This window comes from Phyllostomus hastatus, unplaced genomic scaffold (genome assembly GCF_019186645.2).
Source record: "Phyllostomus hastatus isolate PE091 unplaced genomic scaffold, TTU_PhHast_1.1 phas_scaffold_216, whole genome shotgun sequence".
Classification (NCBI taxonomy): Eukaryota; Metazoa; Chordata; class Mammalia; order Chiroptera; family Phyllostomidae; genus Phyllostomus; species Phyllostomus hastatus.
This window is the reverse complement of record NW_025334018.1, coordinates 4,986,822-5,008,415: the sequence shown is the minus strand read 5'-3', so window position 1 is coordinate 5,008,415 and position 21,594 is coordinate 4,986,822. Positions and strand designations below refer to the sequence as shown.

Below are 21,594 nucleotides of genomic sequence, written 5' to 3'. Positions count from 1 at the left end.
TGCTCAAAGAGTAGATCTTCAAGTTGTCATTACAAGAAAAAAATTGTGTAACTATGTATGGTGAGATGTTAACTACATTTATTATGGTGCTCACTTTCCAATATATACAAATATAAAATTAAATCATTCTGTGGTGCACCTGAAACTAACATAATGTTACATGTCAATTATACCTCAATAAGAAATTTAAATTTAAAAAATGCAGGATACTCTAGGCTTATAAACACTGTTTGGGAGATGTGATTGCATCATCCGTGGAGCCATGGAGGCTATTTCTGGGGAAGATTAAATGGTTATATTTGCTCTTCTTCTTTATTTCATTCACTAGTTCTGAGTTTCTTTTGTAGGCCTTATTTTTATTCTTAGTTTTCTCTTCAAAATCTTGGGCCTCGGTCAAGAAGCGGAGAGGCAAATCTCAGTGAGGTCGCCTCCCTGATCACTGAGCGTGAGCATTAAGAGCAAGGGCCCTGCAGGCAAACTGCCTGAGTCTGGGAGCTGGCTCTCAGCATCGCAGGGACCGACCGACTGGTGCACAGATGAGCTCAGCCTTCCACGATCTCAGTGCTCTCCCCTGCAGCAAGGGGTGCTGACAGCCTACACCCCCTCAGGGGTGTTCAGGGGACCATGCTGGTCACACAATAAAGCTCTAAGAAACCTGTTATTGTTACGTCTTCTGTTTCCACTTCTAACCGTGCCCCTGCTGACATTCAACATCCACTGGAATAAATTAGAGTCTTAAATAGTTTGGTTAGCCTGGTTAGCCACTACTCTCCAATATTAGTGACCAGAACCCAGAAAACTGGCTATTTGATCATTTTGATGGTGACTTTACTGACAGAGGAGATACTGCCACAGGGGACCGGATCCAACTCCATTAAATCTATGGACATCACAGGTGTGATGTTTGGCTCACAGTAGACAATCTTTTGCATACACTTCAAGAAAGAACTTTTAACATCCAGTCAGACTTAACCCAAGTATGAGAAAATACCAAGTATGTACCACTAATACCGGTACCTATTTTGTTTGGTTTTAAGAAAACAAAGGAGGAAAATATAATTTATGTGGAAGATGTCCAAGATTGCCTGTTTTAGTTATGATGAAATATTTGTAACAAAATAACAATCATCCTAAAAAAACTAAATAAAGTCTTTATTTAAAATTAAAGGAAACATCAATGTGTGGTTGCCTCTCGTACCCCGTACTGGGGACCCAGCCAGCAACCCAGGCATGTGCCCTGACTGGGAATAGAACTGTCAACCCTTTTGTTTGCAGGTCAGGGCTCAACCCACTGAGCCACGCCAGCCAGGGCCAAAAATATTTTTAATATGCATCTTTTGCTGAACTTACTGTTTGTGGGGGGATATCCATGTTATTGCCTGATGGAGTATTTGTAGCCAAACAGCATTAACCCTGAAAAAAAAATGAGTTAAAGGAGTTCTGTTTGAAGTCTTTGGACAACTATCAATGAAGCTGGGACCTAAAGATCAGCTTCAAAGAGAGAGAGTGAGAAGCTCATTGGAAGAAAATTAATTCTCTGTCTTTTCCCCTCGGAGCTTTTGCCAGTTAGTTCTTGGCAAGCACAAGAAGACAGACACTGAGAATCTGGGAAGAGGGCCGCTGCTAGGAGTCAGAGAAAAGGGCAACACTTTAAGTACGAAGAAATGGAAGAGGAAGGAGAAAGAAGAGGGTGGGGAGGGGAGGAAGAGAAGGAGGAAGACAAGAGGAGGAGGAGAAGGACAGGAGGTTGTTTTTATGGGAGAGCATTAACTTACCATGGGAATATACAACAGTTTGTGCATCACCTCTGTTGATGGACATTTGGGTTTTATCCAGTTTTTCCCTAGCACAAATGGCATGGCTATCAGTTTTGGGGTTTTTTTAGAACTCTTTTTGGATGCATGCACTGGGAAGGAAATGGGAGTAGTACTACCAGGCGACAGGGTCGGTGCGTTTTTAACTTTATGGAAACTGCCAACTGTTAGGACAGCGCTTGTGCTGCAGGCCAGGCCAGTCCATGTGATGCTGTGGGTCCTGCCCTGAGAGCTCAGCTGGTTAGAGGTCGCCCTCACCAACCAACGAACACGCATAGGTAAGTGGAACAACAAATTGATGTTTCTCTCTGTCTCTCCCTTCCTCTCAAGAAAAGCAAGTAAAATGAAAAGCCACACTGTGGTCTCACACACACTCAGATGTGGAAGACAGAGAAAGAACAACTTTTAAACTCTTTCTAGGGTTTTTGTCTTTACCTTCTTCCAAGCCATTAACGGCATCTGTGAAGATGGTTGTGGTCACTCCAAATGTCACTGCCAGCCTGTTCAGTTCTGGCAGCAGAGCCAAAGAGGTACCCCAGGGCAGCCCACCCGTGTCTCAGACTCACAATGTCGGGGGAAATAAATGCCTGGGAAATGAAGAGGGTCAGGTGCTTCCCCTCCCGGTCATGCCTATGCCGCTCTGCAGCTCCGTGCCCTTTAAAACGGTATCTTGGTGCTTGCTGTCCATCCCTCCTTTGCTGGCCTGCATTTTACTGGACCTGTTACATGGTCACGGTCACAGACCTCTGTCAAGGGCTTTACAGCAGCCCAGGCAGGGACTGAAGGAGCCTGTTTTGGCCAGAGGATCCTAAAGAGACCACCCTTTTGCTGCGAGGACACTGGGGGAGCCTTGAGAGAAAAGAGCTTGTGTGGGAAGAGTGAGCAGGTTGGGAGCATGGGAGTGGAGGGGAGGGAGGGTGGGCACAGCTGTCCCAGCGGTTCTGGGTACATTGGAGGAACCTGTCACTGGTCAGGAGACAAGAGCACTGGCTGCCTCGTGCCCTGAAAAGGGTCCCAGCGGCGCTGCTCCGCAGGCCCAGAGGGGCAGAGTCCACACTGCTGGACGATGAGGGGGTGGCGAGGGCAGGGCGGGTATGCCTGGGGCTCAGACGCAGCTAAGCTGCTGGAAGCAGAGGCATCTGTGGGGACCACTCTTGCACCTGCACACAGAGTTCAGGAACTGGAACCCCGAGTTTGATGCGGGATCTCCAAGCCAGACTGTGGGGCCTCTAGGGTCTGGGTGGGTGGGGGAGGGCAGTTTGGGGGAGAGAGTGGCAAAACCGCAAGCCAGGGCCTCTTAGAGCCTCACATCCTGGCCCCAACAATCAACCCGGGCATTTTTCAGTTCAAACTGTTGATGGCCAGAATAGGTGTGGCAATTTGTAAGGTTTTCATGTGTATGGCCAGGCACGGGAGTTTGCCCTCTTTCCCTACAGTAGTGGTTATGGCGTCTGCCTTAAAGGCCAAACGTCCCCAGTTTGAAACCCGGCAGAAACCACTATTTTTTGGATGCCAAGCTGCATTTTTTCTATTCCCCGAACTTAAGGGGTGAAGTTCAAATACTACCCAAAGCCCACTCACCATGACAAACCAGGCCTCCTTTGTTGCCTGTGAGTCACATTGCCCACTTACCTTTAGATCCAGAATCCCCTGTCTATCTACGGCCCCAGTCTTTAAAATAGGCTGAAATCACACACGAAATCATACTTGCTCCCATCAGGCAGGCTGAACAACTCAGAATTCATGGGCCATTGGGAACCACTGTGCCAGGTTATCTCAGGAGTGGGAATAATCAGCCCTAGGTGGAGCTACCTTAAAAAAATCATAAAAGCAAGCTGTTAAGGGATCAAACTGCTGACAAGCCACTTAACTGGACCCCACAAAAAAGTTCAAGAAGCTGTGTAAAAATACCGAAATAGCCAGTACTCACGAAATACACCTTGACAATGTCTGCCATTCAATCAAAGAACGCCAGCCATGCCAAGAGGCAGGAAAACAGGAGCCACAATGAGGAGAATAACCAGTCAGTCAAAACTGAACCACAGCTGACACGATGTTAAAATTAGCAGAAAGGACTCTGAAACAGTTGGTGTTGTAACCCAGCAGACAGGGGCCCATCAGTGTGGTACCCTGGTGAATGGCCCAACAATTCATGCTGGGAGAAACAGGTTTTCATTTACAATATTCCAGCCCTGAGGGGCAGGGCTCACAGCACTTAAGCTCAGTGCCCTCTTTCTCACCGAGACCCAGCACTGCCCTTATTCCCCAAAAGGCTATAAGCCCACACCTCGACCAAGAGTCCCCCATTTCCTTAAGCAGGCTGCTCACACAGTTCTCCAGCCTCTCTGGGAGGTCCCAGAGTGGCCACCCTCACACAGCAGCTCTCTCCTTCAGGATCTGGGGTGCCTTGTCATCAGCCTCCCTGTGACAGTCTAGGGAAGCACGTGTCATTTATACTGCGTCATGGTGAAGTCCAGGAAAGGCACAAGCCCCCAGAGTCCAGACAGAGCTGGGGTTTGCATGTCAGCATGTCAGCATCTTGCTAGGCCGTCCTTGATGGCTTTGGAGTCCAGTGGAGTGGACATGATCAAAGCAGCATGCCTGCTCTCTTACCTGCCCACGGCCGACCAGCCCCCACAGCCCGCATGGCGCCTGTCTCACTATGGGCAGCCTGCCTGGATCTACCTGCACTACCAGCTGTGCCATGGCTCTTCCTCCTCATCCTTCTTCTCATGGCTGCCTGCACGTAGTTTTAAATCCTGACCCGCAACTTCCTACATGACCTCATGTCCCACTCCTCCCACAATGAGCTACAGTTGCCTGTCTCCTGTATACTTCACATTCTCTTGGCTGCCATCCCCAGTCAGGGCAAGACAGGGCAAGAGAGGCCCAGTGATCCAGGGGGAACTACCTCCCCTGGGCGGGTACATCGGCAGTCAGGACGCATTCTGAAAGTCAAGCCCACCTTGCCCCTAGGCAGAGCACAGCCAGTACACTAGCTACCAAGTTGCCATTGCAATGCAAAGGGCCTTAATGCTAGAACCCCCTCTCCCCCATCTGCCAAACAAGGTTTCTGGAGGCTTTGGGGCCCCTCAGTCTACAACCCCTCTCAGAATGACTGTGTTGCATGTGTCCAAAGAGTGAAGCAGGGGTGTGGAACATATATTAAAGGCCAGAATCGAACTTTAGACATGGAAATGATAATGAATGAGATAATAAATTCACCAGATGGGATTAACAGCAGATTACAGATTGCAGGGTGGGAAAGGTTAGAGAACAGAAAGCCACAAACAACAGAAAATATCCAAAATGAAACTGGCATTCCAAAAATAATTTTTTTAAACAAACACAGTGACTGGAGTCCCTGAAAAGACTGCGGGTGGGGGAGACAATTGTTGAAGACACGATGGATGGCAGAGCACTGTGCGACTATGATAAAAATTGTAAACCCACCGATTCAAAGACCCAAATGAACACAATGTACAAGCCCAACAAACATGAAAAAAAAAAACCAACCCCACCTAGTCACATTATATTTACATTTATCAAAACCATTGAAAAAGAAAACCACCACCAAGGCAGCAAAGGGAGAGAGACAGGGTACACACAGAAAACAAAAGTAAAGATTATGTCAGATTTCTCAGCAGAAAGAGTGCGAGTGAGAAGACGGTGGAGCAGCATGTCAAAGGCACTGGCGGAGGGGGTGGAAGTGGCACTCGGTGCCGCCCCACCCCCATCGCCACCGAAGTCTTTCAGAAATGCAGGGGAAGGGTGACATTCGCAGACACACAGATGCTGAAAGACTTCATTATAGCAGACCGCACTGCAGGAAGTGTGGAGGGTGTCCTCCGCGAGGAAGGACACCGACATGAGGTGGAAATCTGGGTTTACACGAAGACAGAAACAGTACCTGCACGGGAAAGTATATGAGATGTAAGATGTCTTTCTTACTATTTACATCTCTTTAAACGCGTGGGACAGATGAAACAGCAGTGATGGTGGTGGTTGGTGGAGTTCGTGGCATGTGTAAAGTGCCACGCACGGCAACCACAGCACAAGGGCAGGCGGGGGAGAAATGGGAAGGGGCACGCTACCACGTGAGGGCAGGCTGTGGCGAGGTCCAGATGTGTGCTGTGGAGCCTAACGCAGTCGCTGAAACAACAGCGGAAAGAGTGCTACGTAATGTCAAGAAAAGGAGCGCAAATGGAATCCTGTAGAAAGCACGTAAATATTGCAATTCTGCCGGGACCCTGTAGAAATGCTTGAACCAGCGCACAAAAGTGTGTGTACAATAATAGCAGGCGGCCCCTCCCCAGTAAGAGAGCAGACAGAAGGTGCCGGGGAGATAGAACTCTGCTTCCTGGGAAGGCAGAAACCAGCTCTGGGCAGACTCGAACCACTAACACTGTGCTCAGTGGCGAGCCGAGCAAACACACGGCGCCACGGAGACTCCCAACTGGGTAACTGTCGAGCCGAAGAGAGCAAGTGCGGAGTCACCGCTGGGCGGAGCCACTCGTCCACGGCCGGCGGCCCCTGTAGACCCCCAACCTCGGAAAACCGTGGAAGTGGAGTCCACGCTGCGTGTTGGTCGCATTTGAAACCCGTGCGTTGGGTGATTCCGAATACAATGGGGCAGACGAACGGTCCCGCTGGCCTTGCTCCACTGCCGGGTCAGAGGCCAGCGCCTCGGAGACGCCCGAGAGCCTGAGCCGACTGCGTCTGCAGAGGCTGAACAGCCCACGGGTTCGATTACTTTGCTCGGGCGCTCCCCTCCCTGCACTCCGCAGCAGTCCGCAGCACAGGAGCCGAAAAGAGGGGGTTAGGATCGGCACGAGGACGGGGACCTTACCAGGAGGCCCAGCACGGATTTGGGCAGATGAAAAATGCTGGGGGTTTCTGTTTTGTTTTAGCAACAGAATTGAGAGGAAGGGAAGGAAAAACTGAGAGCAACCAGGAAAGAGGAGAGCACAGGTGCTTGCAGTTTGAGAACGAGGCGCAGTAAATAGAATAAAAGGGTTTGACTTCAAAGATCACGGGGCAAGAAAGTACGCCGCTCCTAGCACGCCGTGATCGTATAGTGGTTAGTACTCTGCGTTGTGGCCGCAGCAACCTCGGTTCGAATCCGAGTCACGGCAATACTGTCTGGGGTGCCCAGAGCCCGACTTTTACTCCGGTTCACAGCCGTGCCAGCTCCGCCCCTTCCTCATCTGGGGACCACAGACCAGCGCTTTACCTCCCCGCCACTACCTCAGGAAAAGGAAGGAAACCCTACACTGCACCAACCTGGCCAGTCTCACGGCTTGAATTCTCAGCACAAGGAAACGCAAGGAAATGCTCTCTCTCCTTCAGTCACAACACCCCCCACCCCGCCCCAAACACCAGAGCCCTTCATGCCCCCATTGCCCAGCAAAGACCTTCAGGACCTAGCCTTGCTGGGGAATATCCCTTCTGTCTCAAATTACTCAAATTAATCTAAAGGATCTTAAAGACCAGATTTAAAGAAACTTTTTTTTTGCATCAGATAAAGGACACCTCCTGGGAAGACCTGTTTATCTGCTTGACCCCTTGACTCCTGGGAATCTCTGTGCCTGGCACTGGCAGTCTTTGGCCATTTGGTCCTTATGTAGTCATTCACCATATCATCCTCTCTAGCACATTCTCAAGGATTTCTAAATGCCTGTGGGAAGCCACTCGCACGCCAAAAGGCATCCGTCTGGATCAGGCAACTGGGAGGATTCAATAGTACACACATAAATGATGATAACAGTGACCACATGACCCTGGGTCCTAACAACTCCACTGGTGGAAACAGCAAGTGCTCGATTCTTGGCCTGACTACATCAGTGGTGGTAACCCAGAGGAACACTGTACCAGTTTGTGATGCTGCGCAGACCATGCCCCACCGGAGGAAATTGTTAAAATCAGACACACATGGCCAGATGGGAGGGGCTGAGGGGGAAAGGGATTAACAAGTACAGATTGCCAGTACTACAAATAGGCACAGGGTGTCAAACACCACATGGGGAACATAGTCAAGAACGCTGGAATAACTATGTATGGAGCCAGATGGGTACTAGGCTTTTCGGGGACATGAGTTCACAAGTTATATAAACGTCTAATCACCATGTTGTGTGCCAGGAACTATTCTAATATCGTATGTCAACTGTAATTGAAAAATAAATGTAAAAAGTGCTAAATCAAATGGGAATGAGGACCAGACTTGAAAATTCCCTGAGCAGGCAAACCAGTTCAATCAGACAAGCAAAAGTTAAAACAAGTGAACCCTAACTTGGGCCACTTCTGGTTAGTTCCTCCAAAAAACATAAACAAAACCTAAACCACATTTACACAGTCCCTGTCACTAGGAAAACTCTAGTCACTGTGATGGATAAACAGCCCCTGCCCCTCCCTACATCAGCTGCTTTAGAACAACGTGCCTGTGAGCCCCGTTCCACGTCAGGTCTGAGTGCTCCCGATTTCCCAGACTGCCTTTTTGGGCACAATACCCCCATGCTGAGCACTATTTCGGTCCTCCAGTGGTTTCACTTCGGCTGTTCAGAAACTTTTGACAGTGCCTCAACATTTCCATCTGCTAGATTGGGCCAACAGGAGAACTCCACATCATGCTGTCATTGTCACATGTGCCTGGATCCAGTGCCTGCCCAGTCAGTAATGTAGAAGTCCCACAATCATTGTCATTGTCCTCTGCTCTGTTTGTTAGCGATCACTGTCCAGGCTCCTCTCACTTTACCTTTGCCTCTTCTAGAACTGTGTGCAGCTGGAATCCTAGCGCAAATGCACTCCTCTGCCCACTTTCTCTCTGCATGGCATCTCTGACTTGATTCGCTGTTGAGTGACATGGATGCCATTGCTCTTTGGCCGCTGAGTGGGATTCCCTGGCAGGAATATACCGCAGTTTGTTTACCATCCATCTGATAATGAGCATGCGGGCTGTTTCCATTGTTGCCTACTCTGAATAAAGCTGCTTTGAACACTCTTTTCACAACAGATATTGTGGACACGTTTTTATTTCTCTTGGGGAAAACCTAGGTGAGGAATGGCCGGTATGAAAGAGTGGCTTACACACAACTTCATGAAAACCAAGCTTTTGTCAAAGCAGTTGTACCATTTCATGTCCTCACCAACCATGTGTGGGAGTTGTGGTTGTTCAATGTTCTGCCAGGATTTGGGTGTTTCCTCCCCTTGTAATTTTAGCTGTGCTGCTGGGAGTCGTGCTACCTCCATGTGGCTCTGCTGCTCACTTCTCTGACAGCGAAGAGTGCTGAGCACTCTGTTACACGCTTTGTTGGGAACGTGTAGAGTATCTATCTTCTCTGAAGAAGCATTTTCATGTCTTTTACCCTTCTCAAAACCTTGGGTTGTTTAATATTTTTATTATCAGGTTAGAGGAGCTCATTATACATTGTATCTACAGGGTCTTTGGTCAGATATCTTTTGTGAATATCTCCTCCCCCTCTGTGGCTGGCTCTTTCACTGCCTTGGTGTCGTCTCCGGAGGAGAAGGTATGGTTAATGCCGATGAAGTCTAGTGTATCATGCCTTTTTGTCCATATTTTTCCTGTGCCCTGTTTAGAAAATCTTTGCCTAACACCAAGTCACAAAGCACCTTCAAAATGCTTTCACCTTTAACTTTTATGTTTTGGTCTATGATGCACCTCAGGTGGAGTTTGGGGTGCAGTGTGAAGTAGAAATAAAGCTCTTCCATCTCCCTCCCTCACACCCCAATAGTGAACTCTATTCTCCCTCCCCACTGAACTGCTTTTATTGAAAACTAGTTCACCAATTGAGCTGTGGGTCAGTTTCGAGTCTTCCCACTTAGTCTGTTTATCAGTTTGCCTATCATGATGCCACTGGCACATTGCCTGCCCTGTTGGGGCTCACAGTACCTCCTAAGTCAGGGAGTGCAAGTCCCCTGGTTCTGTTCTTTTTGGCAACGTGCAATAGTGTCAGAAGCATGTAATAGCTCATGTAGCCACCACACAGCTCACAGGCCTGCTCTTCAGCCCTCTCCCACGTGCACTGTTTGCCCCCTTGTAGCCAGAGATCCTCCACTGTACCCGCTGGGGAGAATAAATCTGCCAACCTGAGGATGGGTGAACATGCAAGATGACTACAAAACTCAACACAGAGTCTGGATTTTCTGTGGGGGTGGTAGTGGGTGGAGATAGCTCACTTTTCAGTCCTGTGATCTCAGGAAAAGTTTACTTTAATATTTCTGACTGTGACATGTACAAAGCTTTGTGCTGTTTACAATTTCTTCTCTTTCTAGGGAGGTAGAGTCCCGTGGAGGGCCCCCAGTGATCCTTGAGTGCGATGTTGCAAATGGGAGGCTGAGCAACAGCATGTTTGTCCTGCCTCTGAAAGAAGATGAGGAAAAGGGGAGGCGCAGGAGCGGGAGAATACACTGGAAACAGAACACTGGTTTTGGGGGTCTGGCACTGGATGTCAGCTACAGGAGACAAAGATGCTGATGAGAGTTTCCAGGGAACAGGAACTTGGGTAGCAACATGTTTATACTCGTACACTGTGACATTGCTTTAAGGATCTCAACAATAGTTGCTTTTTAAAAAATGTAGTGATCTTTTCCTTCAAGAGCAGTTGGGACAATAAAATGCATGCAGTTGCATCCTGGGAATTCACGGGACTCTCGGCCCAGGCCCGGGAAGTTCAAGTACTGCCAACTGGGAGGGCTGGGGGTTACCCATTCACCGCCAGCGGGGTCGTTGTTTTCTGCCTTCTATTTCGGCAGTTGGAGACCTGGACGCCACTCACCGTCACCGGCCACGGGTGGATGCGGTTCCAAAGGAGGTAGCTTCGTGGAAACTCCAGATCTTGAAACTTCACACGTTGTTCTCTTCTCTTCCGCGAACCCAATGAGAAGATTCAACGCCTTTCTTTCCCGCCAGGACCCTTGGGGTCCCTCCTGGACGGGACTGAAGTGGGCAGCTGGTTTCCTGTAGGTGTCCCTGCGGGCCTGGGCGCTCCAGAGCTCAAGCTGAGCCAGGCCTAACAATCCCAGAGGGTGGGGTGGGGGTGGGGGTGCAGGGGCAGGCGGGAAGGTTTCCCGTCAGTGGGGGTGTGGAAGTCGGGTGTGAGGTTCGGGCATCTCAGCCAAACCCCATTGTCCCCCGCCCCCCCCCGCCGCAACCCTCACCCAGCAGTGCAGCAGGACCGCTCCTCTGGGATGCGGGGGGCGGGGTGGGGGGAGCCGAAGAAAGCGGCCCCTGAGTCTTCTGTGCAGGCTCCACACAAACGACCGACAGGAACCTCACCGAGCGGACCCAGCCCTCTGCCTGGCTGGCCCCCGTGGACAGGGTCAAAAAGGTTGATTTCCGACAGAACCAAAGGGAAGGCCTAAAGGCAGAAGCCCCAGGGTCTCCAGATGAAAAGTCTTAAATCCCACGCCCGACTGACCCGCGCGCCCAGGGCTGAATGCATCCCGGCGCCCGGATCAGGAGGGTCGTCTGCGCAACTTCTGAGACCAGGAACTGTGCGCCGGCTGGTCCTCAATCTGGGCGATTCGGCCGGCACACCCCTCCCGCCCCCCAATCCCCACCCCCACCCCTGGCCGGGACTCTGGGCCTCGTCTGGGGACATTTTTGGTGGAAGCGACTAGGGGAAGGGGTGCGGGGGAGTCCCCCCGGCTCCCAGCCAGCAGAGACCAGGGGGCGCCTCAGCACCCTGCGCCCGCGCCCGCGAAACTGACCAGGTCCCACGGGCGCCCCCGCCGACGTGGAGAGTCCCTGGAGCTGACCTTGTCCGCACCCCGACGGACCGGAGGACAGGCGGACCCGACTCCCCGCGTGTGAGGAAACCCGCGTCTGCGAGAACTCCCAGTGCAGCCGCAGCGTCCACGGGTGGTGTTTCCGTCCACTGAGGCGGCGGGAACGCGGGTGCGACAGGTCGCCGGGGACCAGCCGACATCCTGGTCAAGGCGGCGGAGCCTCCCTTGAGAGCACGCTCCGTCCTCATCACCTCGGTCCCGCCGCCGCCCCCCCCCCCAGCCCCTTCTGGGTTCGGGGACCCCCGGTCTCACCCCACACGCGCCTTCCCTCTGGCTTCCTCCCTTCCACTCGGTCCACCGCCTGGCCCCGGCCACCTCCCTTTACCCGCGGCCGCGGGCAAAGGCGCATCTCCGGGCGGTGCGGACGCTCCTTCTCTGGAGAAGGCAGGGGGCGGACTCGGCCTCAGGGAAGCCTTCCTGCGAGCCGCGGTGACCGGCCTGCTCACCCCTCCACACCCGCCCCCAGCGGGAAGGGCCCCCAGCGCCCCGGACAGGTGTCGCTCTGCTCTGCCTCACTGAGGAGGACAAAAGAAGCCTTTACACTCCCTGGTGGTCTAGTGGCTAGGATTCGGCGCTTTCACCGCCGCGGCCCGGGTTCGATTCCCGGTCAGGGAACTACTTTTGCACCCAATGACATCCGGCCTGCAAGGATACCGTCCTGGAGCTGTGGCGTTATTTATTGGGTGCCCCTCCTCGCACCCACTCTTCGTCTCCCGCAGGGGCTGCCCGCATCTCCGGCAGCCCTGGTCTTGCTTGGCTCCACCGCAGCCGCTCGTCCCCACAGGGGCCTCTCGGGGCTCGAGCAGGGTCGCACAGGGGTGCACATCTGCACTGATGTGGCATCCTGGAGGTCTGCAGGGCGCGGTGCCGCGCAGCCCGGAGTAACTGAGAGGTGGTCCTGGGCGCAGCCGGGCGCCCCCACCTGGGTCTCCTCAGCTCCGTCGGCTCAGAAAGAGCCGGCTCCGCTTTAGGAAGGGCAGCCTCCGGACGGCCCCGGCCTGGGTGACTGTCTGGCCTGTCTGTTAAGCCCTGTGGGGAGGTGACCTGAACTGACCCAACACAGGCAGCCTGTGAAGTGGCCACGAAATGGAACACGCTGACCGCTGCCAGAGCGGAAAGGAGTGGAAACCAACAGCAGACGTGCAGACAGCGGTTGCACAGCCCACACCGTGTGCGTTCCCTGGGGCCAGGGGCGGGATGGGCGGTGACGCTGAGTGTGCGGAGCAGGGACCCGAAGGCGAAGGCGGCACGGTGCTCGGAGGGCGAGCGCTCACTCTCACCTGGAAGGGGAGACACCACGATCTCGAAGGTGGTTCTCCCCGGATGGACCTTGGTCATTGCATCCTCTCGGCGCTGACCCCTCTGTTCACCTCATGGGGGAAACCACGGAGCAATTTCTGCTGAGGAGGGGGGTGGGGTGCGCATGGCTAGAGGTCCGTTTGCTTTCTGTCTCTGACCTCCCCGGGTTGGTGAAAGGCCGCATCTCTTTCGTGGTACCGCACCGCGCCCCTCGGGCGGCACTGCATGTGGGTTCGCCCGGGTCAGCGCTCCTCCATCTTCCTGGCTCTCCTGTTTCCTGGCTGAAGTGTGTGGACCCCTCTGCCTCTTGCGCCACCTGTCCAGGGTGCGCTCGACCTGCTCTCTCTCTCCCCAGAGCGCGGTGGGCTGCGCAGAGACGCCCACCAGCACCAGGAAGGCCCCCCGGCGCCCAGTGCTGGCCAGGCTGGAAGTCGCTCGGTGAAACGCGCGCGCCGCCGTCCCTCCCCGGCCAGGTGCGGAGGAGGCGCCCCTTCCTGGAAAACCGAGGCCCGAGCCCGCCTTCAGCTGGAGGCTCCCGGCTCCCGCCTGCATTCCCGAGCGCCCCTCTCCCCCTGCCCGGGGTAGCCAGCTGCCTCTCCTCTCACACCCGCTTTCCCTTCTCCTGCTCCTCCTCCAGCCCAACCGTGTGCTTGGGGAGGATCCGCACACCGCCCCCCCCACACACACACACACCCACGCTCCCCACCCCTCGGATTGGTCCCAGCTGCCTGTCCCGCGCTCGCAGATCAGGTTGGATCAACCTTTTCCAACAACCGGAGGACACAGAACCTGCGGCAGAAGGGCAGCCGGTTCCCTTGCCGCTTCCCCTCAGCCCAACCAGGGGGCCCGGCCCAGTGTGTTGCTCCTCCCTGGGGGACCTGGCCGCGCGCCCCCTCGGCCTTGGCCGAGATGCCGGCGCTCTTACTGCTCCTCGGGGAGCAGCGGGACTGTGCTCTGTGGCGTCCGCCCTTACCCGCGAGAGACGGCGGGCACAGGCTCCGCCACTAGCCGGGACTCAGCGCGCTGGACCACCGAGGACCACACTTCCGTGGGCCCGTCCTCCCCTCGGCGTCCTTGGGCAGAGGACAGGTGATCTAGGACGATCTCTCTGGACCGCCGGGTCCGAGACGGAGGGAGAGAGGGCGAGCCTTCCCACAGGGCGGGATGCGGGTGGTCGCAGAGACTTGGGAAGCAAAAGCGCCCTCTCTCGGCCCCGGCCTGTCTCACCTTGTTCTCAGTCTCACCGGGCAGCGGTGGTCTCCGCCTCTCCCTCCTCCTCCTCCTCCCCCTCCCCGCACCCTTTCTCCTCCTCCGCCCCGCCCCCACCGGTTTCTCCGTTTTCTACCCTGCGCATCCTTCAGTCTTCCTTCCTTCCGTGTCCCGGAACCTCTCAGCCTCCACAGCAGATGATACAGTTCCGTGGGCTGTTCTGAGCTCCAGAGAAGGAAATGTGTGCAGAGCGCCACAAGTATCTGAGCTCTTAGTATTTTCATCACTAATGAATCATCGGGATTTCCAACTCGTTGTTTTTAAACAGTTACATTTCCATTGTCTGAATATATTGACATATATTTAAACATCATATCATTGCTTTTTTACTAAAGAGAAAATTTATATGTCGCCAGCCATACATTTCTGTCATTAATTATTACATAAATGCTGCCTACTGCCACTATACAAGTGGCAGGACCATTCTGTGTTCACGATTCTCTTCGGAATTTTCATGCTTTAAGTGGGTACCCCTATTAGAGAAGGTGGAACATTGAGATGCAATCTAGCATCCATAATATCTGGTGTTTTGCAGATCGCAACGTCGAAGAAATGTGTTTTTAATCACCTTTCATTTGAGTCACCTGATGTAAAAAAATAAATCAAATCATTTAGATGTGCTAGGTCTCTAAAGGAGATTTTCCGTGTGCTCATGGAAATGGTTACAGACAGTGAGGTTGTCAGGGTCAACTGCCATGTCCACCTCCTGCGGTCATTTTGGTGCCGCTTTGTTTCCCAACTGCTCTCTTTTGCGTGCAGTGGGCGCCTGGATGAAATATGTGTTTGGCTTGACTTCTGTGGTATCCTGAACTTGCTGTTGCTCTTTATTTTTCTTCAACCTGCTCAATAGAAATTCGGCGTGGCGTTTCTGTTTGATCTCTTTGACTCTCTTCATTGCATCAAGAGTTTTATTCTACAGCTCTTGCTGGTATTTGACAGGTTCATTTCTACCTCTTTTAAATTCACAAAAATTACCCACTGAAAGCTCTTTACCAGCTGCCTTACTGAATGCTTTAGTCCACTGACCTTGTGATGATTGCACTTTCTAAAGATTTTCTGACACTTGGATTTATCAAATCCGAACACCCTGCCCATGTTCACCTTGCACATGAACATCATGGTGTGGCCGGGGCACGTGGGCCCCACACAGAAATAATAATTCTCCATGCACAAGTCAGACCTGTGTGGGGACCCACCACCCAAATGCCAGGCTCAAAAGGCACTCACATCATCACATCATTGTTGAACAATAAATTGGTTCTGCTCTTTTATTTCATTATAAAAATGCTGCTGCAGAGAAGATTCTTATACTTATATCCTCAGCTATTCTGTGGGGAAGATACTGCTTGCTATTTTATGCACCTGGAGCCAACCCATCAACGTTAAATACCTTTCACACAATTTTGCCAGCAATCAAACACTCAAGGGCACCTTTCCCCAGCTCATTACCATCACAGTTCAAGGATTCTGGACATTGGCACAGTGTTCTCGATTGCCTGAAACTCAGGGTTTTTTCTCTGCTCTCTTCTGTTTTCTTCCCTTCTCAGGTCACCACTTGCCAGTAGAATGGCTGGTAACAATTATGTAAACACATCACTGCTTATTGGGGAACGGCAGTGCTTCCACTGATTGCATGCTAGCCTACCCAGCATTCCTTGTGCTTGCAGCCAGGGAAAAAGACATCTGTCATGTGCCCCACTCTGGCCATCTTCTGGCTGTGCCTGCTTGCTTGCATGCTGGCTTTCTACTTTTAAAAAAGATTTTTTACTTATTTACTTATTTATCTATCTATCTATTTGTGTGTTTGTTCATTTGTTTATTAGAGAGAGGGGAGGGGAGGGAGAAGATATGGAGAGAAACATTGATAGGTTGCCAGGGAGCAACAGGGGACCTGGCCTGCAACCCAGGCATGTGCCTTGACTGAGATGCCCAACACACTGCCCCACGCCAGTCAGGGATGTGCCTTCCTTCTTTAGGCAAGAACTAGCCCTGGCTGGTGTGGCTCAGTGGATTAAGTGCCAGCCTGTGAACCAAAGTCACTAGTTCAATTCCCAGTGAGGGCACATACCTAGGTTGCAGGGGCCAGGGGTGGGGCCCACAAAAAGCAACCACACATTGATGTTTCTCTTCCACTCTTTCTCCCTCCCTTCCCCTCTGTCTATAAATAAATAAGAAAATCATTAAATAAAGAATTACATGGACCCAAGAGCATATTCCCATGGGTGTTCTCCTTTCCCCATAGACCTATCCAATGTGCAAAGAATGGCTCACCCAGCTGCTGTCTTTTAACTTATGTGCACAGTTTGCAGATCCTTCTTCCTTGCATTGTCAGTCTGTCAGTTCATCAGTCTTAGGGCTTGTGGGCAGCGTGGCCTCAAGGGGCTGCTAGAGGCTGGCATAACCAATTTGTATTGTCAATTCCCTCTCCTTTTTTTAAGATTTTATTTATTTATTTTTTAGAGAGGGAAGAGAGGGAGAAAGAGAGAGAGAGAAACATTGATGTGTGGTTGCTGGGGGTCATGGCCTGCAACCCAGGCATGTACCCTGACTGGGAATCGAACCTGCGACACTGATTTGCAGCCCACGCTCAAACCACTGAGCTACACCAGGCAGGGTGTCAATTCTCTTATAAAATAAGAAGAAAAAGACACACAGAACTAGAGAAAAATAACCGGGGTCTTGGAGATAAGAACCTAATCAGGAAAAATCCAAGAGGCTAACAAACATGTAATAGTGCTCAGATCCATTAACAATACGGGATGTTAAAAATGAAACCCTAATGAGGGAACTTACAGGTAGAGTGGAGGGAAATTAAGGGGGAGAGGCGGATGGGGTAGAAGGTTATCACCTAGTAAAGCATGGGAGGAATTAGACTGAAGGACTAATACTATTTTACTTCTTCATCTGTGTGTAGGTTACACAGGGGTGTGCATTATAATCACCTGGTATATTGTACGTATAGGTTCAGTGCATTTTCCCTTATGTATGTTAAACATGATGTCAAACTCTCCCCCCACCCCACAATGAATCTTAAGGCAGAGGGAATGCTGTTGAGATTTCAAGGTGTTGCTTCGAGAGAATGGAGTGGACATCTTTACTGCAACCGAGGACAACCCTACAGAGACAAGGCCCATGAAGCTGACCTCTAGCATGATGTGAGCTTAAAGAATATTCCCTGGAAACCAACCTGTACTTGAAAATAAAAGCTAAAGTCCTTTATTTGTATTATTTGAACACTCTGAAAAGCCTATGGGCCAAGCCATCACTGTTCCCATGCCTCCTTTGCTTTCCCATTGCTTATTTCACAACCCACGGCTCCTCTTCCCTTCCTTTCCTTCACGCAATTAACAATGTTCTCCTGTAGACTGGCCATGTGGCTCAGTTCCTGAGGGCACCTTCCTGCATCCTCTGAGGTTGCTGGTTCCACCCCCAGTCAGGGTATGTGCAGAAGTCAGCCTATGAGTGCCCAGGTAAGTGGAACAACAAGCAGATTTCTCCCCCCACTCCTGCCCTCTCAAATCACTAATAATGATAATAATAAAACTATCCTGCAGTCCTTGCCTTGTGGGTCTTCTCCCCCCACCCTACATTCTTCCAGCTTCTTCTAAGGAAGGGAGTCAAAGACAACATTTTCTTCAGCAAACAGTAAAGGGAAAATTTGGGGAAATTTGGAGATGTTGCAGTCTTAAAAAAACTTTATCTTGTAATTCATCATATCCTGTCTACAAAGACAAAAACAAGAACTTGTACCACACCTCAGAATTTATTGATTAAATTTTAGGTTTCCAAGGGAGTTACAAATAAATAAATGAATAAAATGACCTCGATGCTAACAACACAGCATCGCCATGGTCCTCAGACACTTAAAATGTAGAGTGACAATCTCACCCTCAGGACCTTTTGAAATTAAATAAGTCTACTTTATCTTTAAAACGGAAAGCAGGGATGAGGACACTTCTCAAATGGCATTGGTCTTGTATTTAAAACGACTAACGCTTAGGGAACTTCTCCAAAGTTTCTGGGATGAAAAGGAATCACCTGTAGTCTCTTCCAAGGAAATCATACTCTTAGCATTCTCAAATTGGAATCCGTTCAAAGGCATATCCAAGAGGAATTAGGCAAGACTCCACAAGTGCTGGTTCCCAGATTCTGCAGTTCGTTTTTCCCCCTTTTAGAAGAAGTTTCAGAGCAAGACCTCTTGACACACACGGCCAGGTGCACGGCATCCTTCCTGGAACCTCGTTGGGCATGACAGAGGCTGGGCAGGCTGACTAGTTGACTAAACTCCGTGGGTGGGTGTGGGTGGGTGGGCCACAGCCCGGAGTGCGAAGACCTGCTGTGAGCTCCGCTTCCTAATCTGACCGGGACTGGGTGGGTGCAGAGGTCAGGTTCTAAAAGGAGAACCACACCATGCATTGGCCGGGAATTGAACCCGGGTCTCCCGCGTGGGAGGCGAGAATTCTACCACTGAACCACCAATGCCCTCGTCTCCTACTACTCCTCCATTGGATTCTTCTGAGAAACAATCTCCATAGCAACCCAGAAACAGTAACTTTGCCAACAACATGACTCCGTTGTCTTTGCAAGATGGAGCTCACAAACCCCCACAGACATTCTGCTCAAACACTTGCCACTGAGGCATCAGGAAACAGCACAAAGTGGGGACAGTCGGATTTAAATAGCAAAATATCTGTTTGGTCAGCTCACCACACAACTCTGATGAAGGCTCTTCCCAACTGGATAACAGACCCCTGCAGGAAACACCGGAAATGCATCCAGATTCTTTGTTTATGACCCTCAATCTTACAGAGTCGACCTCAAACTATTACCTTAGAGAGTCTGAGAAAGTAATGTCACTTGCTAGGTCAGGCTAATTAAACTCGAATCCAAGGAAGAAATAAGTGAAAGCAGAATTCGACCGCAGGTAGAAGAAGGGGAGGGCCAGAATCCAGATACAGATAACAATGAAACACATTTGGGGAAGTGGAGTTAGTTCTTTGTAACCGTAATCATGATGACAATAGTGCATGTCTGTTTTTAAGGCATTTGCATGGATTTGTGATATATTATGATTATTTGAGAGATTAATTCATATCACATTTGCAGTCGATGCTCGATCGATCATTTGGAAGCATCTAATTCTCCTAAAGTGGACTCCCTGGAGTTCTGAGTTTTAGCCTCTGTGACTCTGAGATGCGTATGAGGCATAGGCTCTGGTGTATTGGTTACATCAGTGTTAACCTAAAAATAATAAGTCTTTCAAAGTCAGAGGCAACAAACATTTGATTGAGGTCAAAGAAAAGAATAGCTGTTAGGGAAGTCTTGATTCAGGCAGAAGCTGAAAGGATCTCTGATTAGGAGACAAAGCAGACTTTGCTTAGGGCACTGGCACAAGATGCAGTGGGCAGATGTTTTATTTTGTTGTACACTTGGAAGCTTATGGTTTTGTGAACCAATGTCACCTCAGTGAATTCAACTTTGAAAAAGAGAAGGTACAAATTAAAGGATTTAATTTATTAAATCCTTAATTAATTATTAAATTAATTTATTAATTTATTGATTAAAGGACTTCAGACTTAGAAAATAAAAAGAGCTATGTGCCCTAAACGGAACTCTGGATGTCCCCTCCTAAAACCGTTTGTACCTTCAGTGCGCCCATCTTAGTTGGAATCCTTTGTTCCCATTCTTCCAATGGTCAGAGAGAAAAAAAATAGTTTTATTTTTTTTATGCCAATGTTTTACTCAAGCCCCACTTCTAAGTAGTAAGGAATTAATTTTTTTCTTGTCTGTCAAACATGGCCGTTGCTCTGCATAATCCTCTGCTTTTGTGATCTCTGCATTAGAGCAAATGATTCTCCTGAAAAAAGCAAGGAGATCCACTTAACACACAACCTTTGGTCCTCTGGAGACCTGAGGTTCCAGACACTTCATCTTGGGATGGTGAGTCTGGCCTGTCTTTGCACCTTTGCCTTAGCTCTGCTCTCAAGTTCAGCCCACGGCCCAGGGACATTCCTGAGGCCTGTTTTCACAGCTCCTGTACTGAGTCAGAACCCCACGAATTTCTCAGCCTGCAGAAAAGTTTCAGGGGCACTTTTGCTCTTTTGGGGGGAAGAGGGCAGCAGAGGGTTTGCCATGTTCTATTCCGATGCAGGTGCACAGGGGCCCAGAAAGTGAGTTTGTGAGTTTGGTTCTTGCAGTGTCTGCAGCCCTTCTGGTCACCGTGCAGTCACTTGGGATTCTGCTGCTCACTGCCAATGAATTCCAGAGGCAGCAGGTTGGTAAAAGCCTATATATATTTATATTTATATTTATATTTATATTTATATTTATATTTAAATATTTTATTTATTTATTTTTAGAGAGGGAAGAGACAGAGAAAGAGAGAGAGAGAAACATCAATGTGCAGTTGCTGGGGGTTATGGCCTGCAACCCAGGCATATGCACTGACTGGGAATCGAACCTGTGACACTTTGGTTTGCAGCCCGCGCTCAATCCACTGAGCTATGCCAGCCAGGGCAAAAAGCTATATATATTTTTTGAAGAATAATGGGCTTCTGCTTCAAAGCTTATTTCTTTTAAAACACCCAAAAGCAAATAACCCCCAAATCCCTCGCCAGCTCAATTAAAAAATGTGCCAAGAATCCCTCTCCCAGTTAAAAATACCATCCTTTGTGACACTCAGGTGGCTGCAGCATGATTATCCAGGTGGCTTGGCAGGTTCCTGGCCACAGTTGGGCTCCAGGCGTCCACTGTAGCCTGAGCACCCTTATTGTGGCACTCTCCACTTTCCTCTGGCTGCTGCCTGCCAACCCAGCGCTTGCCTTCTGTCCTTCAGGCCATCAGCTTGCTGGTACATCTGCGTACCTGGTGGAGCAGGGCTGCGCAGCACAGTGCTCCTGCTGCAGTTTTCTGTATGGGAGGGGTGCTGGGCTTGGAGCCTGGCCATGTGGTCTCCAGGGCCTGCTGGCCCAGAATATTGAGCACTGAACCCTGGCCTGCTGGTGTGGGGGAAGGTAAGAAGATGGGCTGGGTTTTTGCATACTCTCCACTCTTCACTCTCCAAAGTCCCATCCCAAAATTCCACACAAGGTGAACATGTCTGGCTTGTCTCACAATTCTGGCTTACGTCCACCACACTTGTTAGCCCACATGGTGTCTTTCTTTCCATGGGGCAGGGAATCACCATGTTCACATGCCAGCTGTTTGGTTGGCTGGCACAGCTGGCTTGTTTACTGTTACCTGAGGCAGCAGCCTCCTACAGCCCATCCCTTCTCTGGGGGATTGCAAGGACTCCTGCCAGATTGGGGTTCCCTGGAATTAGGGTCTCCCAGGCTCCCCAGTGATCTGGCCAGACTTCCCTGTTACAATTCTCCCCTTTAACACTCTGGACTTCGGAATCTTACAAAGA

At 50.5% G+C, this 21,594-nt stretch overlaps 4 non-coding genes and 1 pseudogene across 4 annotated transcripts; 3 read left to right on the top strand and 2 right to left on the bottom strand.

Moving 5' to 3' along the window:
* Window positions 1-6,877: 6,877 nt before the first annotated feature.
* Window positions 6,878-6,949, top strand: TRNAH-GUG. The gene has a single exon. It is a non-coding gene; the product is annotated as a tRNA-His (tRNA).
* Window positions 6,950-12,161: 5,212 nt separating this feature from the next.
* On the top strand, window positions 12,162-12,233 carry TRNAE-UUC. The gene has a single exon. It is a non-coding gene; the product is annotated as a tRNA-Glu (tRNA).
* A 657-nt stretch (window positions 12,234-12,890) lies between these two features.
* LOC123804865 lies at window positions 12,891-13,058 on the top strand. The gene has a single exon (XR_006783216.1). It is a non-coding gene; the product is annotated as a U1 spliceosomal RNA (small nuclear RNA).
* Window positions 13,059-14,814: 1,756 nt separating this feature from the next.
* On the bottom strand, window positions 14,815-21,042 carry LOC123804587 (annotated as a pseudogene).
* On the bottom strand, window positions 18,598-18,668 carry TRNAG-CCC. The gene has a single exon. It is a non-coding gene; the product is annotated as a tRNA-Gly (tRNA).
* Window positions 21,043-21,594: the final 552 nt, after the last annotated feature.